This window comes from Balearica regulorum, chromosome 1, assembly GCF_011004875.1.
Source record: "Balearica regulorum gibbericeps isolate bBalReg1 chromosome 1, bBalReg1.pri, whole genome shotgun sequence".
Lineage (NCBI taxonomy): Eukaryota > Metazoa > Chordata > Aves > Gruiformes > Gruidae > Balearica > Balearica regulorum.
This window is the reverse complement of record NC_046184.1, coordinates 133,483,050-133,510,854: the sequence shown is the minus strand read 5'-3', so window position 1 is coordinate 133,510,854 and position 27,805 is coordinate 133,483,050. Positions and strand designations below refer to the sequence as shown.

Below are 27,805 nucleotides of genomic sequence, written 5' to 3'. Positions count from 1 at the left end.
CCTGATTCAGGAAGACAGATTCTCCATCCCCTGAAAACAGATTTAGAGCCAGGAGCTCCCTCCCAATTCCCACTTGCTGGCTCACGGCAAGCTCTCCCACAGCCCCGTGGTGATTCCACACACACACCCCAGCCCCACAGTGCCTTGCTGCTCAATAGCATGCATGCTGTGTGTCCGTGGAGGGATACCAATAAGCTCTGACCTATTTCTGCATCACCCTCAGACCTATGGGTAGGAAGGGTTTCCTCTTTCTTTCTGACCCTCAAATTGCTGTTTTTTCATGGCACACCTGATGTTCTCCTATTTGAAACAGAGGACGGAGGTTCCTCTTCCCCATTTGTTTGTTTGTTTGTAAGCCTTTTGCACTTTATTTTAGCCCAAGAGGACAAGACCACTACAGCATTCTCTCCTCTGTTATGTCTCTCTTCAGCAATGTCATTTGGACAGAAGATACCTCCTATTAAAATGAAAGGCGAAGCTGGGAAACAATGCGGGCTGTTAAATCCAGTGTCGTGAGCTTGAGAGCCTTACCGTGCATTCCTCAAGCCGGGATGCCTGCCATAACGCTTCCTGAAACATGGCTTTCCAGCCAGGCCCACCAGGAAAGTTCAGCCTCTTCTTCCCTATTGCAAGTGGCATCGCCTGGGAATGTCACGGCACGAGGAGCACAAACCCCGCAGCATGGGAAGGTTTTGTTGATAGGGACGGAGCAATTCATCAGAATATGCTTCATCATCTTTCTTTTTCTGTTACCGAGCCCTGCTAATGTAATTGCCAAAGAACAACAGCTAGCTTTTCAGTGAGCTCCTGTGCTATTCATTCAGTCTTCAGGGGATTTAAATGGCTTATTCTCACAGCAGCACAGGGAGGACTACACATGCATTGGTCTTGGGGAAGAGATGGTGACACCAGCAGTGGGGGTAGGAAGCATGACAGTAACAGGGCCAGCAATGGGTGTGCTGGAGACACCTCTTTCACTCTCTGCTGCCAGCAAATACGGCTTAGACAAGGACAGAAGTTTCTGACCGGCACAGCGCGCACAGACGTAGCCAGAGATTCAAGACGCCTGGTCCCTTTTAGGCATATCCATCAGACCTGCTCCCAGACCTTTGAACAAACGGGAGAATTTCCTCTGCCCCTGGTTTGGGCTTTTGGGGGGCAAAACGCCAGGGGAGCCAGCTCCCCTCCTGCTCAGTTCCTGTGAAAGCCTGCGCTGCTGAAAGCATGAGCATTGCTGGAGCTGAGCTCCTTGAGTAAAGTCTCATCCAGACCGTCTCATCCATGCCACGCACTTGAAAATGTGGCCCCTCGGTGCTGCAATGTGCTCGAATCGGATGCAGAGTACGCAGTCACCTTTCTTGTTCAAAGGAGGGTTTCCCTTAAGCTTGTTCTTGAAATCTGCAGTTATGAGCCTCCTTCAGCCACCCATGCACTCTGCAACGGTCAGCAAAATGTGTTCAGATTTAATGTCAACAGCTCTTGGCGTAACACTCCTTCGGAGCAAAGCTGAGCAATGGGAAGAAGAGGCAAAATTTGCTCAGTCGTGATGACTCATGTCCTGTCCTTTAGCAGTTCAGCAGAGCACAAAATACCCATCTCTTCGATGAGGGAAGGGGGTAATGAAGCAGTTGCAGGAGCAGGAAACGAAGCTGGAATGGGAACTTCAGATCAGATGTTAGTGCACTTTGCAAATAAATCAATGTGCTAGTAAGTCATTCCATCACCTACCCCTGCTCCTCCCCCTCAAAAATCTCCCTTGACTTTAAAGTGAAGCCACAGGTCTACCCTCTGAAATGAGCATGTTGTTACCTGGGCAAGTTTAGCTCCTGATTTCACAATATGCTTTCCTATTTCAAATTTGTGTTTCTCGGTTGCACCAGCCCAAATAGTTGGGTTGCTATTGCTGCTGCAACTTTAATAAAATGCTCCTTAATACACACAAAAATCCCATGTTTTGGAGGCTAGGAAAAAAACCACTGACAGATCATGGCTTTGCTGAGAAAAATGTGGCGAGTAGAAAGCATCTACAATGATAATGTCCTTCTGAGAACTGACTGTGTGCGGAAAGGTGTGCAGAAGACCTGTTGTGTCCCCTGTGGGGTGACACTTGGACCCTCTGTCAGTGACACCAGCTTCCTCCTCCAAGTCATGATAGTTAGTAACTACAACATGCTAATTCAGTTGTTCTTGGTCTGTGTAAACTCAGTTTTTCCATCAAACTGGCAATAAGTTGGCATGACTTGCCTTTTTCCTCCATCTTAAGAGAAGACAATGAAGCCACAGAGCATACAACAGTGGTGTTTTTTTTCCTGTGGGGAGACATTGTCCTGAGGATCCAGTGCTTTGTTTAGGAGTAGCTTTATTAAAGAAGAGGAGATCGTCTCTGACAATCCTCTGGTGAGGATTAACCCCACCTTTTGCCATTTCTTGGGGCAACATACCCAGGGTCCCACAATGGAAGGGTGGAGGTGGGATCCCTTTTCACCTAAGAGGTGCATAAGAACATAACACCTCCTCCCTGAAATACTGTATCAGACCAAAGGTTTATCTAGTTCAAGACCTAATCTTCCACGGTGGCCAGAAGCAGACACTTAGGAAAAGCATGCAAGAAAAGGCTAATGCGGTGTCACTTGTCCAGGCATACCTTTTCAGTCTCCACCAGCCAGCTATTGCAAGACTTCCCAAGCCAGAGGTTGTTTGCGATTCAGTTTCATAGACTACCAATAGATTCTCCCCCCCGGGAACTTTCCTAATCCCTTTTTCAGTTGCTTTGAGCCATTTATGGCAATGAGTTGCACAGCTGTAATTAGGCACAGTATGAAACCAGCTTCTCCATGTTGGTTTTCAAATCTGCTGTCTGTTTGTATCATGGGGTGCCTCCTAACTCTTGTGGTAAGAGAACAAAACTTGCTCCCTGCCCACCTTCCCCATGCCATCTGTGGTTATATATCCCTGGGGCATAAATCGCCTCCATCACCTCTGTTACCTCTGTAGGGGAACAGAAGGGTCTTCATCTCTTTTTAGTCCTTCTTCGTGTGTAAGAGGTCCCGTGCTTCTGATCACCCACTTCATCCTTCTCTCTATCTTCTCTAATTCCTCTATATCTCTTTTGGAAAAGACTGACCAGAACTGCATACAGTAACCATGATGTGTGTGCTCCATTGATTTCTGCACCAACATTGCTTACTTTTTTCCTTGTGAACATGTGCAACACAATAGCAATACTAATTATTCCATCCTGCCTTAGCATTGTGTGTTTCTCAGGCTGCTGAAAGGTAATCTTCTGAGATAAATAGGTAGTCTGTCCTCCAGTGCCCGTTCATTCACCGAGGCTGTTCATGGACTTTGGTCCTGGAAGAAGAAGTTGCAAGTTTGTGATGTTGATACGCACTCCCTGGACACTTAATTTGTTCTGATAAGTCACTGAGGAGGTGATCAGATAGCAGTCATTCCGCATGCTACAATGCAGGCTGGCCTCAAAAGCATCATCAAAAGTCAGTGGAACAGTTTGCTCTCCAACCATAGCCCAGAGGATGGCAAGGATTTACACAGTGTTTTCAAAAGCTAAAAAACTCTGACCTTTCTCAGGAAGGTGCTTGAAATTTCTGAAGAAATTTAAAGTATTTCTGTTAATAAATTTAGCCTAGAACCAGCTCAGTAAAACATTAAGCATTAAACATCTGCTTAACATGAAGAACTGCTAAGAATGCTAAAAATGTGTAATCCCATTCCTATTTAGGTCTTTATTCATTGCAGCAATTAAATATGTGCATTAGTGCTCTGCTGCATTAGGATCTAAGTACCTGCATACAATTAAACACCGTGCTGAACTGGGTCCCAAAGCCAACATTGCTGTACAAGATTTTAACCTATATTTCTGTCTACTGTGCATCTCAATTTAGTGTAGAGAATATTTATTACTTTAACAGATATTTTTCCATGAAGAGGTATTTACTCTAAAATATGTCACATGTGCTATTTTAATGATTCCAGCTTGCAGAATTATTTTGTGATAGGAATAATTAATAAGGTTTTTTGTATACATATGAAGAAATTAAAGTTCATCTCTTGATTAACCACTTCAAGACCATTTAGGCAGCAGCATGTTTGCAGATTTGGCTATGTATACATCAAAACATTCTGGGGCTAGATGTACAGTAAACTAATCAGAGTTTCATGGTGTTTTACATAGATATAGATGGATGGATGGATGGATGGATGGATGGATAGATAGATAGATAGATACATACGATTTATTATGAAGAATACCAGAAAAACAGGATAGAAGCAATTTTAAATCTCATCTAATCAAATCCATTGCACTTGGAGCTATAAGCGTGCATGACCATTAAGATCTATGGCAGCACAAAGGCTTCAAGAGACGACACGAATGCTGCTGTTCACACTGGTGCCCCCAGCTATCCCTGGCTTCTTTTGGGTTTGCATTGTGAGCTTACTCAGCCAGGAATGCTTCTTTCAGCAGCAGCATCTGCAGCATATTGAATATTGGAGCATACTGCCATCCATTCCTGCTTTCATCCAGTTGAATTGCTGGAGTGATTGAGATGCAAAGAAGTCCCAGGACTTGCCCACAGCCACACAATGAGTCAGTGGCCCAGCTGTTTTTAAAAAAGAGAAAAAAATTCCTGTTGCTTTGCTTTTACAACTTTATTGCAAGGCATCCTTCATACACACTAAACTATTTCTCTTTTTCAGAAGGGGTGGGTCTTCATGGACACCACTTACGCTTCCACTTGCATGCTTGATCATCACCTTTCCTGATGGAAAAAATCTTCCCTAGGAAGTACTAGTGAATTTTTTCTCCTTGTTCTATGAAGTCAGTGGACAGAATAAGCTAAATAAATGAATTTTCTTTGGCACAAACAAAAATACCAAAATTTCGCTGTCACTGTTGTCTGTTATACACCCCCATCTTCCCTCTCACTTTGCAGACCTGGTGTTACTCTCTTCAGAAGCTTTTTTCCTCCAAGATCCACCAATTTTTCAGATCAACCTACATGGTAGTTTCATTGAATGATTGTGTGACATCTGGTCATGCCTTCTAACTACCCAGCCATTTAGTTCTAAAACTTTTTGCTTCTGATTTTGCCCAATTTCTTGTATGATTTTTAGATGATGATGATGATGATGATGATGATGATGATTATTATTATTATTATTTCTAAGTGGAAACCAGAATGTCATTCCATTCATGAGTGTTGTGTCTTTGTCTTTTAAATTAATTTTCTTTAAGGAGGCTGGAATTCCACAGAGGCGATAGACCTTGCCGAAGGATGGCAGTGTCTGCCTCCTTGGAAATGCAGCAGCAGCAGTACAGAAGCCCATGTGCTGGCATGCCAAAGTGCTCAGATTTAACCTGATAACCTGATAATGCCTCAAGAGACCTGAGGGTACCCACCAACACAGTAGCTGCAAATGTGCTTTTTTCCCAAAAAGTTCAGTGGCTTAGGACACAGGATTATTTTTTCATCTTTCCAGAGCAGACTTTGACAGAAGTCAAAGTTCATCAAACACCATCAGGAGTTGAGTTCAGCTGCAGGATATGTATGTGAACTTGTGGTCTGACCCATCTTGGGTTGCTCCTTCAGAGGGCCAGCCCTGCTCACCATTGTCTTCTCTCAGTGGTAAGGTCATCTTTGCTCTGTCCTTGGTTGTGTCCAACCAAGTGTCACTGACTTATCCTGCCTGTCCCAAAGACAGTAAGAAACAGATGAAATTTAAATTGTAATTTTCGCTTGAAAGAATCCAGTGAAGAGGTATTAAGTTATTCTGAGCTACTTAGGCATTGCTATTTCGGGTTACAGTGAGTGAACCCTCTATTGTTAATACTAGTAGTGTTGCCTGCCACACAAGCTGGCAGAAATGGGCTCACACTATGAGCTTTGTCTCACATGGCATGCCACATTTCTAGTCTCTCACTGGCTTCCATGGGAATATATGAATAAATCCAATTTTAAAAAAATATATATATTCCTTTTTACTCCCACTCTATTCAACAGATATGCAAACTCACCATGGGCTTTGGTTGCCAGCTGGGCTTCTTTTTTTTGTTTATTGAGTTGCCCTCAATAATGTGGGTTCCCTCAGGGCCAGGTCCTGGGTTCACTTAGAGCCCTATAGCTCGTGGTCCTCAGCGGGTGTTTGCACTCATGCGATGAGTGGGTGTGGAGCTGGGAATACAGCCCTGCCTGTGGGGCTCAGTCAGCATGTCCACGGTGATCCATAAAGTGGACTAAAGCCCATCACCCTCCCTGACTGTTGGGAGTACTTGGCATGGCTAGCAAAAATTAGCACAACTGAGATCATATATATTTTCATTAATCATCGTGAGCCTTAAATAAAAGCAGCACTGCTGGCAGCCCTGATTAAGAGCTTTCCATTGATCATAAAAGCCAAACGCTAAAATGAATTGTTTAATGCTGAAGGATTGAGATAACAGCCAAATAATTTGATTTATCGCAAAACCAAGACATAAGAAGAAAGAAAATATTTAAAAATAAGAACGCTACAGTTTCTGTGGCAGGCCCTGAGCCAATTTCAGGCAGACCAGGAAAACATCCCAGCCTCCATGGCCAAGTCTGCACCACAGTGCAGGGTGGTCACAGCCCCTCGATGTCTGATGGGTGCCTTGGCCAGCACTAATGTGGAGGAAGGAGGTTTGAGATGCCTTAGCTTTGCACAACAAGTCCATTCCTCTCCTCCCTGGTGTGTGCTTTCACACGCCCCCGCTATAATCGATACACATTTTCATACAAAGCAAGAAAATGAATGCAAATATTATATATTGTGAGTCTAATTCACCTTGCCTGACCACTTCAGCCATCTGAAAGCTGGTCACTCAGGCTGATTATTTATATTTAATAGCCTCTATTTTTACTGGAAGGAGAGAAAGCAGTTCCTTGGTGAATACCTATTTGAGGGGATCTGAGTCACCTTCTGGAGACGCCTGTTTCTGTTCACTGTCTAGGCAGGGAACCAAGACTCTTAGGTTAGATTAAACACCTAGTTTTTAGATTAAGCTAGATACTGGTACTCCTATGTGTGTGTGCACAAAGATAGAAAGTGTGAATAAACAACATGGTATCTTACCTTTAGACCCTGATGAGCCCCAGAACTCATTCACAAGAAGTAATCTGCCATTCTGGTGTGTACTGAAGACTCTCACAGAACCATACTCTTGATAATGAGTTAGTTAAAAAACAGAGCCCCTCTTCTGATTCCCATTCTGACTATGTTCATGCTCCTCAGCAACATGATTTTCTTCTGGGATGGTGGACTCCTTGGAAGGGTTTTGGCCATTCATCATCAGCCCTGTAGTCTGGGAATAAGGGAATAGGGAGGCGGTAGACGAGTCACTTGGAAGAAATGAGACATAATCCAAACTTCTCTATGCCTACTTAGCTACCGAAATGGCTGCTCTGGCTCTGTTAGCAGCTAAGCATCTGTCAAGTTGCTCTGCTTTAGCCAAAGCTTACTCAGTGGCCAGCCAGCCGCAGGCTGGGCAGTGGAGCTCTACCAGGACTTAAGGCAGCTCTTGCCTATGAACTGCGTGAGCTTGCAGAAAGAGTTGGGAGAAGCCCAAAGACTAGCTGTCTCCTTCGTTTGTCGATCAAAAGGCCATACTTGCCTCTGGCAGGGCAGAAGTTTGCAAAGAAGCATAGTGTCTACACGTGTGTGCCAAGCGTGGGGAGCATGAGACACGCTCAGGAAGTGTGCATCCACCCCATCAGGGCCTAGAGTACAGGAACTCTCACGTCGGGGAGGGGGTGTGTGAGTGGCATATCCTCCTAACCTTCATTAGCTTATAGCTAAAGTTCTTTCAGTGTGCCTTTTTCATAAATGTGTGTTTATGACTGCCTGCTTGTGAGCACATGTCTTAAAAATGAGTGCGTACGCTACTGAAGTCTGCCACCCAAATCCTCCTCCCAGTCTCCCACCTGGTTTATTCAGGACTCATCCTGCTTTTGTTCCCACTTTAATGGTTGCACTCCTTTTGCTTTCTCCATATGCATGAGTGTGTATAGATGCCAGATAGCATCAAAGATCCCCACAACAATTTCCTCCTGGAGATCTGCCAGCAAAAAATAGGGCGGACAACAGCTCTGTCCGTACCGTGTTGCAGTGGAATTAATCTGTTTCTTTGTTTTTAAGAGGGGGCTGTGGTGTAAATCAGTCTGGTTCCCAATCTCCTCTGCAGGAGGAAGAACATTCCCGGGTTTCACTATTCCCTTGCTGGTTGTTGAGCATCAGAGCAGAAGCTTTTTCTTCAAGTCACAATTATCAAGTAGTGACCCTTTAAACTTCCCAGCATCGAATCACTTTAATGTCTTTGTGCTCATTATTGCCCAGTAGATATTGACTCTTACAGCACCACAATGGTTACGGCTTTGCTTTTGGTTGTGGCTTTTTAAACATTTTAACAGGGCTTAGTCACAGCCAAATAAGCGTAGGGTAAATTCCTGTTTGGTGTTAGTGCCCTTGGTCCGGTGGCTGTGCCTCCTCGGGGCAGCTCACCGTGGATGAATTTGCATTTGTCCATAAATAAATGAATATTAAAGCACAAAGGGAGCATTCTTTCCCCTCTGTTGTTGTTTCTTTGTCTGTTTTGAAGTTTATTCTGAATTCAAACATGATATGCCCATGTGAATAGGAACATTTCAAGCGCTATCGGCTTGCTGTGATCCCAATAAACAGCGAACGCCACTAATGGAGTCCCTAGCATGTTTTTGGAAGAAGAATATAGATGGCATATGGCACAGAAGAATAATTTCATAGTAATAAGCAAAAGCCGGTTATTAGTGAGACTCTGCTTTGTAGCTAATGGTGTTATGGATAATGAGGGTGGTGAAGGAGAACCTGTTCTGAGTGCTGGGAAATAGCCGACCCCTCCCCTCAGCAGAAACAATATTCCTAAAATGCCGTCAACCCTTTGATAGACTTTGGGGGAAGCTGTCGCGGTGCTCAAAGGCGAGCTGCCGCACAGCTTTGGGACCGGGCTGCGCTGCAGCTGGCGGGAGAGCTTGCTGGCAGCTCTGCCACAAAGTTAGGCCAACCTGAGATGCAACACAGAAACCCCCGCAGGTGGCATGGCTGTGCAGCCATTGCCGCTCGGCCACCATCCCCGCACCTTTGCAAGCAGCAAATGTTTGGTTTTCTGTGCACAGCAGTGATAGCTTGTCAGAAGTAAGAGGCTCGATTATTTTCAGGTTGTTTTGGGAGAGGGTTGTTGGTTTATTAGAAAGCTGTATCTATCCGAAGGATTTTTTATAGCCATTGAAAGATCAGCAGTGATAAGAGTGTCCATGGTTTATTATTTTCCACAGGCGACTTTGGCAGTGTATCACACTTCTGGCTTGCAAATAGCCCCTGCACAGTTCTGCACAGCCCCTGAAGGGAAGCCTGTTTATTTTGACAAAGAAAAAGGAAATGAAATAGAGAGAGAGAGAAAGAGAAATACAGGAAGGGAGGAAAAGAAAGAAGGAAAGAAGGTAAGAAAGGAGGAAAATCAGAAAGAAAGAGGAAGGAAAGGAAGGAAGGAAGGAAGGAAGGAAGGAAGGAAGGAAGGAAGGAAGGAAGGAAGGAAGGAAGGAAGGAAGGAAGGAAGGAAGGAAGGAAGGAAAGAAAAAACATGCAAAAGAAAAAGAACAAAAGAAAGAAAAAGAAGGAAAATGTGGACCAACTAAAGCTGAAAAACCCAACTGTTTGTGATCTAGATTTTAGGGAAGCAGAGGACTGGCACTTGAGGATATGCTGACACTCATTTGTGACCATGGATGATGGCCAAACTTCTCCAAAGTGACTAATGATTTCGGGTGCCTCGGTTCCCAGCGACTGAAATGAGCCAGGCTTGCAGAGAGCTGCATGCCCAGAGTGCCCCGAGGAGCCATGGGTGCCCCACGGGCAGCCACGCTCCTCTCTGGGCAGCCTCTGACCACCAACAGTCTGGGTCGATGGGCCTCTGCAGCACCTGCGGGATGGCAGTGTCCTTCCTGCCCCAGTGCCCACCAAGCCCACCTCAGTCTGGACCCTGGTGCAGTGGCAGCCACCCGTGGTGGCCATAGGAGCTGCCCTGACAGCTACTCCAAAGGATTTCTCCAAGGCTTCTCTCCCCACACCTCTACATAGATATGGTTGCCCTGCATATTGAAATACAGCCGCCTCTGGAGCAGCTGTCCTGCAGCTGCTGTCACCCAGAAATTTCTACAGAAAGCTGTTTCCAGTGGCACTTGCCCAGGGTACGGAGCTGCAGCAGGGTGCCCACACAGCCAGCCTGCACCACCTTCTTCGCCAGCAAGTCCCGCTCAGCTGGAGACCCAAAATGTCGCTGATCAGGGATCACAGGATGGGGGTGGTGGAGAATTTTGTTCCCCCTCTCTGGAAAGCGCAGGCCAGCTACTGAACATGAGCCAGCACACCCCTGGCCACCTGCCATCGTCCCCTGATGAATGAGCTGCAACACACTCAAAAGGTGAGAAGGCCCAGCCATATCCATGTCTCGCAAACCTCAGCAAAACGGGTGGTAAAACCTGTGAAATAGGGTGGTTGGTGGGTTGTTTTTTTGTTTTTTTTTTTTTTTTCCATTCTGTTTTTATTTTTGTTCTTGCTTTTGGCAAGCATGCCGGAGTGGGTCAGGGCTGCGAGGACAGGGCTGTGGCAGGGCCGGGCAGAGCCTTACAGGGTGGCGAGGAGGGTGGATGTCAGGCTGCAGTGTTCAAAGGAACGCTGTGCTTTTCCTAGAGTGACGTCAGGCCACCTTTTCTGCTCGAATTGTAGTAAAAATAAATACAGCTAGAATTGTGTGGGCATGGTTTGGAAAAGGATTAAGGGGACGTTTTAACATTGGTCTCACTGAAGTGGAAATGATTTCTGATAGCCAGCTGGAAGCTGGCAGAGGCACTAGGCTGAAGTTGAGAGTTCGTGCAGCTGGGGTTTCATAATACAAAATTGCTAGTCTTTCATTTATTACTTTAGAGTCAGATCCTAAAATCTTATTTATATGATTAGTCCCTGTGGGCCATATCCTTATTTCTCTTACACCAGACCAACTCAGGAACAGATGAGGGGACGTCTGTGAGGCAAAGCCTCCTCATTAAAAGGTCCCTCTAGAGCGGAAAAATAAAAGCCAGCTACGGTAATGCCCTCTAGCCTGCAGCTGGGAGGCATGGACCAACACAGAAATAAGCTACACACCAGACAGCTCTCTTCAGCAGAACTAGCACAGCCCTCCAGAGCCCTCCACTAGCTCCTTCTTCAGATAAGAGTTCAGTTCAAGTACCTGGTACTAATCATCCAGGTCATTAATTTTTTGGGTCCGATTTACCTCAAAACCTGCTCCCCCCCCCCTGCACTGAGCAACCCAGCTGCCACTGCTAGGGAAGCATGCAGTGCAGAGATGGCTGGCTCAATAGCCTGGCTCCTTCCTCTGAACCCACAGCCAGGTGCCCAGGACATTGTGGGGTTCCTGCTACACTCATTTGGAGTGAGCCAGCCCCAAACTTTCTGGGACAACACTTGGGTAACAAGCCAGGATAAGGGTCATACAGGCTGTGTGGACCAGACCGTAACAGGTCTGTACCTGCTGCACAGCCCTCTGGTGCTATGCCAGCAGGCCTGGCACCTTACACCTTCCCACATTCCCTCACCTCCCCAGCAGTGCCAATGATAATGATGATGAACAGGCCGGTGTGTCGCATAGTGTGGATTCAGCCATTTTGCGGCAGACAGAGCCAACCTGGAGCAGTGTGGGTAGAAGATGCTGTATCATGCTTAGCCTGGAGGCCAGGGGCCACTGGCAGGGCAGGTGCCCTTAGCAGTGCAGCGTCACCCTCAATATGGATTTGGAGAGAGGATATACCAGGTGGGACCCCAGGCATTAGAGACCCCTCCAAGAGCAGAATGACGGGCAGCGGGCAGGGAGGCACATCTACTCCGTGTGTTAGCCTGGTACAGAGATGTCTGAGGTCATGGAGATGGAGACCTGAGCTAGTCCATCCACACGGCGAAGCACAGGTTTGCCAGCTCAGTCCCACGTGCCACCTAGGCAGCTGAGCCCACTAGGCAGGATTTATTAACATGGGCGCGGTGGGAAGGCAATTCCTCCAAGCTTGACTATGGAGCTCGGGCAGTCCAGCATGAGCACCCCTGTATGTGCCCCTCCTTCATATCTAATCCTGTGTGTATCTCCCACACAGACAGATTGGGGCTCCTTGCACCTGGTGGAGTAGACTGCCATATTTTGACTCCCAAGCCTCCACCTTTATCAGCAGCCTCTTGCAATAACAGTCGTGGAATGAAAAGGAGGGAGAGAAAAGGCAGGAAGAGGAAGATGAGGAGGAAGGAAGTGGCCAAGGTCTCTGGCACACAACTCTAAGGAAGGCAGCCTGCTTTCTGGACTGTGTTCATGCTCAACAAATCAGAGAGATGGGAGCAAGAGCCTGCAGAATCAAGGCTGCGGGGGCACGTACAGTGCACTTAGTCAGGGATGTGAGAGGCTCCAGGATCCGGGGCAGAAATTCCCCTGCAGAAACGTTATGCTGGGGGGAATCCACCAATTACTCCTGTTGGCACCTGCGAGCATACCTTTTAACAAAGCAGCATTCTTTCACTCTGTGGAAACGCACAGCACATCCCGCCGGGCTAATTAAATAGCAACCCCTCCCTTACAAATCAGGGCGCTGCAGTGGGTGTGCATGAGTTCAGCCCCTGCACACAAAGGGCAACCGTTCCCAGGTTGGATTCCAACAGGGAAATAAAAACTTCCAGCAATAGGGATCTGCTCTGCGCCTGATGCCACAGCTCAGCTCGCTTGGCAAAGCAAGCCCTCCTCCGCCTCCCATCCAGCCAGAGCAGCTGCACGGCGTGCTGCCCCCACCGAGCCTGCATCCCGAGCCCTCATCTGCCTGCCCAGACTTCATGGGAGCAGGCGAGCTCCTTCTTGGCTCAGCTTCCCAGGCCCTGCCCTACTGACAGCCAAGGTGCATGTAACGCCATGTGCCGCGGAGCAGTTATGTTTGTCAACCTGGAGGGCTTTGTGCAAGTCCTATAAAACACAGGCAAAGTATATCCAGCGCAGAGTGGTTCGGTGCGCAGCGCAGTGATGTCGTCTGCACCTGGACACCTCTGGGACCCGTTACCGTTGCCGAGGGTGGGATAAAAAGTACTTTGTTTCTTGACTGCGTTTTTGAAAACTGAGAAGACTGCTCAGGGATTTCTGAAGCTTGAGTTGATTAGCAGTTAATGATGTGTGTCCTGAAGAAAAAGTAGGATTAAATATTGTGCTCGTTTTGGAGCAGGGCATTTTAAGCTTGAGATTTACAGCTATTTTGTTGGCATTTCATGAAGTGTTTAGGTATGCTCAGCTCTTGGTTACACAGCCGCTTAGTATTTTGAACACTCATTTTATGCAGATGTAACTTAAACAACTGATGCTATATAAAAGTGTGTGAGTGTATGTGTTACAACTACACATTAACTTTCAGGGAACACTATTGGAAAACAGACACCCAGTGGGATGGGAATCACTTCTTTGGCAACCTGCAGATCCATGCTTGAGACCTGCAGACTCATCCCTGGGCCGACGCAGTCCCACCGCTGACTGCCCTGCTGCTCGCACTGCCCCTTCCAGCCTGGGAAACGTGCTGCGGCAAAGCTTGTCCTTCGTTATTGTTATCTCAGCCCTCACCATCGTCTCTTGACTCCTCTCAGCTGGAGTTGCCTTATGCTCGCCTTTGAAGCACTGCACAGCCCTTTCGCACATGCTATATTTCTGAGTTATGCTGCCCACCTGCGGCCTCCACCCCACCATCACGTCCCAACTCAGCTGCCTGGATGTCACCCCTGCACCATTGTCCATGACCCTTAAGGTGTGGTGGAGCTTTCCCGAGGAAAGCTACCATGCTCTTGCTACTTACCTATTTTGATGCCTGCCTTCCTGAAGACTTCCTTCTGTCACGTTGCCTCCAGGGTATCCAATCCATATATGTATCAATTTCAAAGAAAGGCGAAGAAGAAGGAGGTGGTGTTTCTCTTCTAATCTCTTAGAAGAGAAACAAATCATGCCTTGTCTCCCTTTCCAGGGGTTTGTCTCCATAACAAGATGAAGGCGTGCTTATAAAGATGTGCAAAAGCAGCAAAGATGCAGTGGAAAGGGCTTCAGACCTCGCTGACAAGTCTCGGGAGGGCAATTGGGCTGCTGAGCCGTTCTGATTCCCATACACCATCCTCTCACTCCTCTTGTTACCCAGGCTAAGCAGATTCAATGAGGCATAGATATGCCCAGCCATGCTACATACATTCATAACTTCATTTTGCCGTGGAGACATACTGCAAGATCAACACCTAACACATCATGCTTAGCAAAAGGTGACAATACAGTGCGTGAAATGAGGGCACTGATTTTTTTCCCCTCACTTGACTATTAGAACAGCAGTACCACTTGTGCAAAAGAGTAATTATTTGCCAATATATGAAATGTAGCCAAGCAGGCTAAAATGGACAAAAGCTTCAGGTCTGATGTGGCTATTAAGAATTTCCAATTAATTAAACACTTGACTGATAAATGCACATGGCATTTGGATGGTCTCTCGTTAAAAGCAACCCTTCTACATTAGGGAAACCCTAGGGAAAAAACTGATAGTGCAAGCCTGTGGTGTACTTTACAGTACATAAAATGCATATCTCAGGCTAAAAAAAGGATAAAGCAAAAACTGTCTGGAAGAAAAGAAGCAATACATCTCTTAAAAGTTCTGAACCTGCATATACAAAGTCATTAGTCTTTAATACATATGAATTGATAAAACTTGTGTTTCCAGTTTGCTACACACAGACACAAAAAGCAGAGTAACTAACGCTGCTCAGTAGATGCTCTGTGTTATTACTGTCTTTGCCAGTGTGGAGCTCACATAGACTTTGTTATCAGGATAGCTGTGAAAACCTTCCGACTTTCTCTCCCCCTCTCTCGCTTTCCAAATACAAAGCTGAATTTCTATCTTGCAAGAGGTACTATAGCTCACATTATAAGTTGGCTCTGCTCCCCGGCCTGACTGAGCCCACTCTGTGTGGCCAGGGGGATTAGCACAAGTCAGCTTAAGTGATTTTTTTTTTAGAGGAGACAGGATGCATTGTATGTACGTGAGCCTTCTGAGACAGCTTAGCAGAAGCACAGCAGCAGTGCCGACAGGGATAATAGTACTGCTAATAGGTATGGCACACCTTCCAAATGCATTCAAAATACTGATGGCTGCATCTCTTTTTCTTTCTTTTTTTTTTTTTTTTCAAGTGACAAACACCAATGAAAACCTAAAAAATAATACTTCATTTTCACTAACATCTTCTTGAAGGTAATGTGACTTAGTGTAGAGTTATCTGCTAATTTGGGAGAGAAAGGTTGCTTTAATGCATTGTAAAACAGTCATTTGAATTGTGTTTTAGCACTGGTTTTCTATAAAAGTCTAAAGGTCGTGTTCCTACTTACTATAGGACTATATCTGGTGTATATCCAGGTTCACAAATAGCTAAAGAATAAAAATTCTTTCTTTGGCAGCTGGAACAAAGTGTCTTAAGCAAAATCATGTGTTTGAATCTACATCCAGACATGGCTCTTACTAGTACAGGTCTGGAAATTTCTCCTACATTCAGACGTACATTGCAAGCCCTGTATTTTAAACAGAGCACTGGGCTTAATTTGGATTGCTTTGTCCGTATAGAAAAAATTACAGATATTAACAAACATGACCCTTGGATCATTCTGACAATAAAGTTTGAATCTAGAAGAATAAACTCTCATGGCTAATTTGACCCAGGCTTTCTCTGAGACCCCTTCTTTAGGCAGACCTTTCTACCTTTAGAGCTGGGGATGGGACGCTTCTTCAAACACTGAACTATTGTACATGTCGGAGCTTGAAGAGCATTTTGAAAGCAAAAGAAAGTGGACTCACTTCAAATGCTATCACAAACTCCCTTCCTTTTGGATTAAAAAATGGTTCGTGACTTACTACTGACTTCCTGTGATCATGTTTATTGGCTAAGAGTTTTACCCAATATTTTGATGGAATATCAAAATTGTGGGTTCTTCTACCTGATGACTGTTTGTGTTGCACAAAGGTCATATGGTAAGTTGTTTTCTTTTTTCATTGGATGGATAAAACATCTTATATAAGAAAAAAACAAACACCGCTAGTGAATGAGGTGCTTTTGGCACAAACACTTGGAGGACTACTCATTCATTCTTAAAATTCATGCCACTTTCCCACACAAGGGTTGTCACATACTTGGCAGTGGTCCAAATAGCATAAAACATAATCTAGGAGTAAAAGCAACTGAATGCAGGTCTTTTAGCTGCAAAACATCTACAGATTAGATTCTGAAAAAATATATTTTCAGTCATTCCTATTAACAGTGTTTGCTGTAAAACAAAACCTACTTACACAGATGGCTGTGTGCTAGTCCTTCTGGGATTTTATTTTATTTTTTTTAACCCTTAACGCCTACATTTTATCTTCTTTTGTGGGTTTGAGTCAGACCATCAGTGTTATTTTTGTAGAGCTGTTTGGGTTCTAATTAAGCAATAAGGAGCAGAGCCTGTCCTGGGGATTAGGAGTGACTTGGAGTGTTGACGCAAAGCTGAGAGCCATTAGCGACACCTGGCCATGAATTCCGCAGGAGATGCTAGTGCCAAACTCATCATGGCTGTTTCTAACAATCCTTGCTGCTTTTTCAATGGGGGGAAATGTGTTTTTTGACTTTTGGAAAGTACCAGAGGGCAGGCGAGATTAGTGCAGTTTAACATCTAGGAGATGACAAGAATAAAGGGAATATGGATGACTACAGTGGTGTCTATAGGAAAATACTTTCTTATTTGTCAGCGCCCACATGCATTCCCACAGCAAGTAGATACTCAAAATACAAATCTGAGAGAAGAGGTGGGAGATATTTCCAGAGCTACTGACTTCCAATAAAGCAAATTTCATTAGACAAATCAAGCTGACTTTCAAATGGCACAACACTTGCTGTTTATCAGTTTTTAAACCGCTCCCATTACTGTTGCTGGATAACCATATAGAATAATGATATGAAAAGCTTATCCAATTAACATATTTATGCTTTACTTGGCAGAGAGGGAATGGTGGGTATACCCATCTAAGCACTTTTGCATTCCTGCTGGAAATACATTAACCATTCCCGTCCCTCCCCCTCTCTCTCCTCCACGCTATTACAGCACCTTCAGCCGAGACAGCCTTGCATCGCTTCTGGGAGAACACTTTCACTAAATTCTTACAGGATATTAATGGCCGTTCATATATAGTATTGCCATATGAATGTTTCAATGACCTAGATAAATGTGCATAATTTCCTTTGTGTATAATGGGCATGAGTGTTTAATTATGACAAGTTGTGACTTTAGTAGTTTATCTCAGCCCCCCAGGGAGCCCTTGAAAATGAAATTTCCTATTCCCTGGTATGCAGCGAGTGCAATTTTACAATAACTCTATACTAGGATATCATAATCCATGTTGCTTCATCCTTTTTCCTCCACTTAGTTTATACAGAGGAGCACAAACACCAAAACTGGAGTTTGTGTGAGACGGTGGGTTTGTACAGAAAGTAGGCTGTTACAAATTAAAAGAAAGATTTAATGGGAAATGGGCTGCAAGACAGCAATCATCATGATGATTTTTTTTTACAAGTCACTTAAATTACTGACCACACATTAATTCTGAGGTTAACTCCGTTGGTTAAACTAATCACTATTAATCAGTGAAGCTGTTAATCAAATTGCTGAGAGCACAGGACCGAGTAAATTGGAAAGTCAGATAATCTCTTGGGCTGACCAAAGATGCAGAAAAGTTTGTGTCCTCCTCAGAAAAATGAGCAATGAGTTAACTAGTTTGCATGCTATGTGCAAATGATGTCTGTTTGCAACAGCATTAAACCCTGCAGTGCTTTAGTTTTTTTGGGGATCTTCTTACCCATCTACTGCCTTTCTCCCACTTGTGTGCTTTTGCCCCACACTTGCGCGCTCTCTCTTTCACAAATACACATGCAAGCAAGGATGGGAAAGGCTCGAAATGGAGAGATTTCAAGTGGAGGATTGATGGCTGGTGATTGTGAAGCCAAATCACTCGCTATACTTGCTTTGCACTATGCGATTTCCTGCTGTTGTTTCTAGTTACAGTAGATAATAAAAACTGTTACAAAACCCTCTTAACAAGAAAACAAAACACAGATGGCATGTTGGATGCAAAGCATCTGGGGATGGCAATCGACTCTGGCCTCAAAAGGTATTTTGTTCCATCCCGGTTTTCTTGAGAAAGTGGGAAAGGGACGGCAGGAAATGCTGTGCCAGTTGTGGGAGCGAACTTTGCCAGCTACCAAAGAACTAACTCTGTGCTGGGAAGTAACTGGGTCTGCGGGGGAACCGTGGCTTTCAGGAATGCTTAGGGCTAATGCGTACTGTTATTATCCTCTTATCTCTTGAGGTCTTGGCTGGGAGAGCCATCTCTAAGATGTTCATTCCTCAGATTGATAGCCAACTATTTGCGAACCTGCATGGGCACTTCTAAAAGAAAGAAAATGTGGTTATTATTTGTGCTATAAATTCTGAAAATGGAATAATAGTCAAGGCTTAAAGAGCAAAATATGCCTTACAGAAAACTTTTAAAAACATCCCACTGAGAAATATTTATGTCTTGCATCATATTTTAAGTCTTTCTCCCCCTTTGTTCTTTGGTAATACAGATAGTGAACCAAATCTGGAAATCAATTACACAGCGTATGTTTGGCGTAACTTCAGTGACCCCTTTTGTGTTCATTAGCCTGCCTTTGCAGCCCAGCGCCGCAGAGAGCAGCCGGGTTCAGTTTCAATGCAAAGGTCCCTGCAATGAATGCATTCATCTGTTCCCAGGGGCCTGCCTTGGAGAGTGCTACCTGCTGGGGGAATATTACCCATTTGTTTGTGAGAACACGAAAACAGATAATGACAGGTAACAAAACGGCTATGCCCTTGTCCTTGTTGGAAAGCAAAAAGCAATGGAGCGTATCTCAGGGAAGATTTACGCCGAGATGTTTCGGTCCTATTCCCTGGTGTGAGCTGACGCAGGCCGCACGGGCTGCTGCGATTTATGCTGCCTGCTGAGGCCTCCTTTTCCAGTGGACATGAATTTCACTGAGCGAGAGAGCGGCTTCCACATTTGCTGTATTGGGTGTCTTCAGGCCTCCGGGGTCTGGATGGAAATGATTCACTGACCGTAGATGTCAGCATCTGCATTTGGCCACATATTTAGGTGCCTTTTTCTGGCTCTTTTCCTCCATGGGGGCTGCCCATACTGGCCTCAGGTGGTCCAGAGTCTGCTCAGCAAAAGCAATATGATGCAGAGCGGACTGAAATCTGGGGGACAAACAAGAGGCTCAACACCGTGTATTTCTTTGTTCCTGTCTTTCTTCAGCAAAGCAAACCTGGGTAAGAAACAGTTGCCGCAGAGCCCAAAGCCTGCCCGTGCCGTCATCGATGTGTGCCTGCTCGTGGCTTTCTGACAAGTGGCGGAGGCCCCTGTGCGCTGCTGCAATGCACAGAGCAGCCTTCCCTGGGACATGCAGCGAGTCCGCTCTTCATGTGCCGTCAGTATAAAGTTTCTCTGTGTGCTCTCACATCAGCTATGTGAGGTCACACAGGCAGTGAGGTGCACCTGGTGTCACACTTGCTGTGTACCGGTAGAAGGCCTTTACAACATGGGGGTCCAAGGACATGGCCTCTTATACACTGCAGCACCTGTGCAGCAGGGCTTCCTCACCAGAGGCTGAGGCCAAGGCCAAAAAGTCTTCACGGAGGTTAGCAATGAAGATGGGAGGTGCTCTTGGCCTCGGGCACAGGTCTCAGGCAGATATGTCACCTCACCCATATGGAGGACAAGGGTTTGAACCTGAGTCTCTGATACGCCGTTGCCTCATCTTTGCCCTTCAGATTCCTTTCATTTACCTCATGTCTGTCATTCTGGATCTTTTCTCTCTGCCGCTGTTGCCTCGACTCTGAAAAACATTTCAGACAGCTTCATTGAAACTGTATGTGCAGCTTGCAGTGCTCAGGTTGGTCTGATTGGAAAGGTAGAGGTTATTGAAGAATTCAGAAACATTACAAGGGAGCATGGACCCATGGCATTTATTCTCCATGAGGCCAGCCAGTGGCTTAAAGCCTTACCCATCCTCAGGAGACAGGTACTACTTTCTCCTCCTCTTCCTCCTCTGCTTTTCCAGGCTGCCAAGCACCTGGTCTGTTCCTGGGAATTACCCAGAGCCATTAGATGCATCGTCAGTTCTGGTCTCCTATACACTGATCTCATGGGCCCCAAATTATAGTACTTACATGAAAAGTACAAAGGTTGGCATGACGACAAAGCACTACATTTAGTACTGTAGACTAGACATATATATATATGCGTATATATATGCGTATATGTAAACAAAAGCAGACCTAGTGTTTTGTGGTGTGCATTTTCAGCAGTGTGCCCACAAAATCAGAGATGGCAGATGGCTGGCTTCTCAGCAGGATAAGAATTAGGATTATTTGGGTACCTTAGCTGTTCCTTGACACATATTCAATTCAGTTTAATGCTAATTTTGATGATAGCTTTTTAAACCTTATGTTCTTTGATGTGAATGCAGGGTTCATTCTTGACTTTGCTTTTAAAAGCTTCGTGTGTGTCTGCGTGCGCGCGCACGTGTGTATGTTTGACGAGGATAGCAGCCCAGGCTAAGGAAGAAAATGATAGTGTGTGAACATGCATTACCCTCCCGGCAGGGAAATGCCTTGCCCTTGAGGGTCATGTCAGCGTTAGGCATTTAGAGAGTGAGGTACCTGGAAATTTCACATTGGAGGGCTACAGAGACCAGGAGGGATTACCTGGAAGGGGCTGGATGTCTGGACGTGGGCTGGGAAGCAGGCAGCTGAGGACTAGCACTAGGCAGACCTGTCTGCTGCAGAGGGGGGTGAAGGACGCATGGGGATACCCCTCCTCCCCTGTCTTCAGAAGGCTGTTACTGCCTCTGTAAGGAGTTATCAGTCCAAACACCCTGAATATTTCACTGGGGACTACGTTTTACTTAATTGAGTGGAAAAAAAAATTACATGGACACGGAGGTTTTATATCAGTGCAGAGATGGGGGGCTGGGGGGGAACATGTGCTTCTTAACAAATAAAAGCCAGCAGTCCCATTGCTACATCCAGTACTCAGGGTGTAAAATATTGGCACGCATTGCAATGGCTGGAGCTAGACAAGTCAGTGTGACTTTGAAGGTCTGTTTGATTCCCTTATAAAGTATTTAAGCCAATTCTGGCTTGAAGATAATTCCTTTTCCCTTAATCGCTGCTCAGATAATAGGAAGCAAAAAAATAAGCAAAGAACAGCACAATAGGTTCTGTGGTAGAGATGCACCATATTTTCCCCCAGAGATGACAGGACTAGGGGTCTGACGTGCTTCGCTGACATGGGAGTAGTGGCATTTGGACAGCAAAGCCGTAGGACTCATTTGGCAGCAAGACTGTGCACTTCCTCACAAGATCATAGAATAGTTGAGGTTAGACAGCACCTCTGGAGATTGTGTAGCCCAACCCTCTTGTTCAAATGGCTTTTTTGATACAAGGTGTGTATTTCTCACCTTACAGGACTGTAAGCTCTAGCAATACACACACAAGCTGAGAGGGAGAAAAGAAAGACACCCCCCTTCAATTTGCAAAATACATTAATTTTTCTCTCTGTACCAGAAGGATGAGAAGTAGACAGAGACCATTTTGTAATCTGAAAAACTTATTATGTCCTAAAGATTCCTCTGAGAGTGAAATCCTAGCCATTCCTTAAAATACTGTAAACCTTACCTATTCCTAGTGAACTGTACGCAGCAAATCATATTCAGTGAATGAAAGAGCAGAGCAGCGCTGCAATGAAGACAGGGGGCAGAACTGTCTCTCTGCTCCAGGGTCTTCTTATATAGGCACTGCCTCTGATTTTCGGTTCTTTCCCAGATAATAATGTTCTACATAACTGGGGTTTGGTGATATGCTGCTGGTGGCCTGGGAAGCTTGGCAGCTCTGCCTCCTTGTAAGAAGGCCCACCGGTGGAAACCCAGCGGGGAGCGTGTCTGAGGACAGGGCGTTTATTCTAGTTGTGTCCTCCCGTTCCATTAAGTAGTTACTGAAATGTATGGTGCATTCAGCTTTTTTCATATTACACTCCATAATTGTATTAATAAAAGGTATTTACCCTTCATTATTTTCATTCTCCAGAGGATTACCGAAGACAGGATATAATTAATCCAGATGCTCATACGAATCCAGGGAGGTTGTGTGCAACAACCACTGTCTTTACTAAAAGTAATTGCACACATTCACCACAGTCCAACCTCTGTGGCATTTTAAGAGGAGCATGTCTAATTCATGAAAGGGAAGAATTGGTTATTATCTGTATTATCTGTAGCACTCCAGCTTAATTAAGAGTGTTAAAGAAAGATAAAAGGTAGGAGAGAAATGCAAGAAGATGAAATGATTTGCCCAAGGTCACAGAATGGAGATTAGCACCCGGGTCTTTACAGTCCCAGTCTAGTGCCCAGCCCATTAGATCAGATAGCCTCCCAAATCACCCTTCCTGGAGATCGAGTACCTTGAATACCCATGTAAGCGTCTCAAGGTGAAAAACAAAAATGTCTTAGCATAGTCTGATAAAATTCTAGCAATGTACAAGACATCACCGGAATTCATTAAAAAGAATATTTATTTAGAAGCAATGTTAAAAAGGAAACATTCATGCTTTAAAGCAGCCAAGGCAATGAAAGCTTCCACCTTGCTTCAATTTGGAATTCATATTTTTGTAAAACTAATCAATTAGATCATGCTCCTAATTTAGAGTACTGATGCTTTCAGCTACATTTCTGAGCTAGGAACAGGCTTTCTAGGATTCACAGCTTCTGAAATAAAAATAATTGGTTTCCGAGGAATGTAAAGTGCTAAGGAAGTAACCACTTACCAATCTATTCATCCGGGAGCCGTTTAAGGAGCAACTTTACATCTCTGGGCATCTGCAAGATAAAAAGAGACACAGTTCATTAGCAGACAACAACCTTAACACTCAGGTTACAGCTGAAAGGATAAAGCAAACTCCTTGGGTGTTTCAGTAAGTGTAAGAGTCATTTCTTCTGAGCAGCTCTTGTTCAAACAAGCCCCTTGGCTGCGTCCTCTGCCCAAGCCCTCCCACGCCAAGTCCTCCAGGAGGCCCCTGCTCACTGAAGCAACCAGTGCTTCTGCCTCTTCTCCCCCACCCCTACCCCCACGGAGGATGCTGAGGGGCTGCTGAAAAGATTAGACCCAGGTCTGTGGCCAGCGCCTGTGTCCCTCTGAAACAACGTGGTGAAGGGAGCAATTGAGGGACGGAACACTCATGGCAATCTCAACATGGGCAGTAACCTCTGAAAGCTATTAAAAAACCCAAGCCTCTATCCCCAAAATTAAAAAGGCAGCAGCTAAAATAGTGTTTGCATTAAAAGATCAGTGCCCTTCTTGAGCATCTCCAAGGAAATCCAGATAGAGTTTTCCAACATAGAAATTTTTGTTAGAAAATGTTGTTTTGCAGAAACAAAAGATCTGGAGGTGAAATCTGCCACTTCTGGGATGGAATTTCTGCCCAAACCACGGAGGGTCAGTGGCCTGTGAGATTAAGGTAATTTCTAGCTGGTGCGAATGAGTGAGCTACAGACTGTACCAAAGCCAACTTAAACCGGCTAATCCAGAGTACCTGTAGAGACAGCAGGTGTGATTTGGTTTGAAATGTCACATAGACCTATGTGAGATGGATGTTTAAGCTCCCATTTGCAATCAATGGTGATCCAGGGCTTGGTACAGTTGCTTAACCATGGGGTGTCTGAAGCCATTTGCGATATCATAGGTTGTCTGAGACATCCATGTGAGACTGGCAGATGTGGCAACACATCTGTGGGTACCCTGTGCCCTTCTGGACCACCAGCTGGGGTCCTGCTGTCCCTATGGCATCTCAGCTGATAATAAACAATCATATTTAGATAAGAGTGGAGCCTTTTGCTGAGTTTTGGACACTTTGATGAGGACGGTCAAAGTTAGACCACCTCAGTCTGAAACGCCACCGTGGGCACACCTTCCTCTCAAACACAAGCCCGTTTGATGTGCCTCTCTTGGCAAGCCCCGCCGCCCAGCGGGGCCAGCAGTTTGGGTGCAGCTTTCTATTGACACAGCTGTAAAATCCGCCCATTCTGGCAGGGAGGTAGATCCTGTTGGGCTGGGGCTCTCCGCCCCGCTTTTCACAGTGCAGCATAGATGTGTCCTTTGTTTCAAGCCTCTTGTTTGAATCAAGTGAAGCGAGGCCCTGAACTTTGGGCTCCCTTGTCCCCAGCACTACCCATGCTCTCACATCGTTGCTTCTGCAGGCTCTCTGGAGAGGGAAGTCACCTCTAGCACTCAGGGGTATGATCCTAAACCCTGCCGGCCACTTCTGCGGTGAACAGCTCTCCGGTGGCTCCAGCCCAAAGTGTTGTGTGCCATCTCGGTGGGATGGGTTGACCTGTCTCGAGCCTCTGGAGTCAGTGGAAAGGATCCATTAAAATTTATCAGGCTCTGGAATTCTATCAGGTTTTTAATTGGAAATGCGAAAGAAAGCACAAAGGATAGGATTCATGTCGCCCGATTTTAGTGGGTGTCTAGTGTAAGTGACTGTCAAGGCACTTTATACCATACGGGAAGATAAGTGCCTCCAGCGGTTAAATCATAATGTTTCTCTCTCCCTTACATTATTTTTTATGCTTAAATGGCGATCTGTTTCAGGGGAGGGGAAGAAGGCAGGTGATGGGAAAGTTCATTTGAAACAGACGTATCATATCTAATGGGCTGGGTAAGCTAATTCCCTGCCCTGCTATAGCAGCAACCTGCAGCTTTTCCATCTAATGCCTCACCACCGCAGTGCAAGCGAAGGCTGCCCTTGAGCCTGCTAAAGCCAAACTGCTCGGCAACACTGAACAGCCCTCACTTCATAGGCCGTATTTTGGATGATCAGGATTCAATTCTCGTTAAACTTACCGCTCACTTGACTTTAATAGGAGACAGATTTGAGTCCTACAAGACTGCGACACAAAACTGTACTTCAGAGCTTGCCTCTGGTTTTGAGTACTCGGTGAATGTCTTCTTCCAAAACCAGTGGATTTTAAAATCCAAAACAAAGAAAGATTAATCTGAAATTAAATGGGTCAAGCCGAACACTCTGCGGATGATGCTGACCTTAAGAAGGCGATAAAGGAATTACACTTTTCCTTAGACACTTGCACTAAAGACTCAAGTTGTCACTTCTGCACTTCCCAAAAGATGTAAACCCACTTCCCGATGTTCACTGTAGCTCCCATCTCGGATCACATACACACAGTTTTTTATATTCTCATAAGGTCCAAGGTTTCCTAACTCTGCAGAAACTGGCCTAGCAGGTTCTCCTCAGGAATCATTTTTTAAACTCATCTCTTTAAGAAAAATCTACCTGAGTCAAAACACTGTAAACAATTAGAAATGATGATAGGTACGCAATAACACAATACACTGCTATTGATCTTGCCCAGGACTTTGTCTTTCCCCGGATGTGCTTGTGTGAATCTTGGCCAAGGAAGGAGTCATTGTATTCCCATGCCTCCTGGTTAAGTTTTTCATGCTATTTCCAGCACTAATTTCTCCAAGCATTTGAAGTGGGTCATACAAGACTGTCAAGAAAGTGTTTGTGCTTTGCAGAGTCTTGCATCTAGATACTAACTGGTGGGCACCTGATGGCATCCTTCAGCCACAAACCAGTTACTGGACTCTTTCTGCAAGGGGAATGGTGAGTAAAAGATCCTAAAAAGAAACACTTCGGAGCTATGGAGCAGGCAGCCATTTGTGCACTGAACACAAAGAAAAAATTGTTTCCTCCAGCCTGCACACGTGTCATCTCAGACAGGGGAGATGGGTGACTACACTGTGCCTTGCTCAGCCCTGACCTTCCTGTTGGCATGGGGTTAGGTGCACACGCTGCATCAGACCACCTGCCTCTGAAGGAAAACAGCAGAGAGTCTCCCATCCAGATAGCCAAGAGCCCTAAGTGTGGGAGCATCTACACTTGTAAGAATACTAGGGAGACGTGGGCTAAATGGTGCCCTTGAAAAGGGGATACACATCTGGCTAGCAAACTTTAAATCTGTCTCCAGGGATGGGAGCTTCAGGTAGAGAAAAATAAAGATACATTATAGAGAACACAAAGGAGAAAAAAAAAGGAAGTTGTGAGACATCTGGGAAATACAGGTGGGTGGCTGGGTGGGTGGGTGGATGGATGGAAAGGAGGGAGGGAATGAGAGAGGGAGGGAATGAGGGAGGGATTGAGTTATTTGTTTCCTGAAAGGGAATACTGAAGAGAAGACAGGGATCTCAAGAGTGTCTTAAAATGTGTATAAACTTGCTACAAGTAGCATTTTGCTCATTTCTTCTTCATGACCAAAGGCAAGACAAGAAATTATCAGCTTAAATTGCAACATGAGAGATTTAGGTTAAATGTAATGATTGTTAAGAATTGGCATGGGCTACTGAGACTGCAGAGTGTTTTAGGGCTAAACAAGCCACACATCTCTCAGTAATGGATGTTCACTCCTGCCTGAGGACAGGAGGATGGATTAAAATCAGCCGACCTCCTGAGGTTTAAGCTAAGCCTATGTTTGTATGATTCTACAAAATCAAAACCAGGCAGTTTCCAAAAGAGATGTCATCTCAAACCAGCATCTCTGAGGATGCTTGCTGTTCCACTGTTGCTATTGGTTGGTAATATTTTAGACTAATTAGTTGCATCTGCAATTATTTACACAAGTTAAGCAGACATACAAAGCGGCATGTGATGGGGATTTTTTTTCAGGGTAGTCTTTGTTTTAAGCCAATCAATTAATTTGGCATCTAATCTCTGTTTCCCTTCTTCCCTGGGATTAATTTAAATATTTGAACATGTTAATAAAGAATTTGAAATAAAAGCTAGAACACACATTTCGTTATAAATCTCTTTGTTTTGCAGAAACGTACTTTGACATTTTGTCAGTTATTAAACAGCTTTTCCCAGGTACTTTAACTACTGCAGTATTAAAGGCGAGGTCTTGTTGAAATAAGAAAAATTTACACAAGAGTATGGAAAGCCACTGCATTTCAGGATAAAGCTCCTGCCTCAGAATGGAACTCAGAATTTTATTTCAGAAAGATATGTTGTTTTTTCTTCAACAGTAAAACTCACTTCTTTTGTAGCCTTGGGGATGTGCAGAGGATTTTTCCAGAAGGGTTTATAGAAATGGTTACAGAAGATACTATTTTTTAACAATTGATTTTTGTTTAGTTTTTGAAGGAGCGTGTTTCTCAGGTTCAAGAACTCCACAGCTCAGATAATGAAAAGTAATTAAATCATAACCTGCTATTTCACAACCATAATCTGGTAATCTCTAGGAAATGCAAAAATGCATTCAATATGTGTTCTCACATGACAGTTCCCAGAGTGTTACAGATCCAGGAGCAGCAGTCTTCCTAAAAAAAAAAAAAAAATAAAAAAAAATCTAAAACTCCTACAAGGTGCAATGAGAGATCATTGACACCAAATTCGCTGGAAAATATATAATGACAGAATGATTGAATACTTTCTACTGGAATTGAAGGCACCGCTTGCAAACCCAGCAATATTTTCAGTAATCACTCTTCCATCATGTCTCATCGGTGCCTCTATTCCCTAGGCACCAA

The 27,805-nt window shown here is 44.9% G+C and overlaps 1 long non-coding RNA gene across 1 annotated transcript; it reads right to left on the bottom strand.

The window, feature by feature from the left end:
- Positions 1–4,653: 4,653 nt before the first annotated feature.
- LOC142600130 (uncharacterized) lies at positions 4,654–7,339 on the bottom strand. Its single transcript, XR_012833586.1, has 2 exons — positions 7,111–7,339; positions 4,654–5,706 (listed from the first exon to the last, which is right to left on the bottom strand). It is a non-coding gene; the product is annotated as an uncharacterized LOC142600130 (long non-coding RNA).
- Between the last annotated feature and the right edge of the window lie 20,466 nt (positions 7,340–27,805).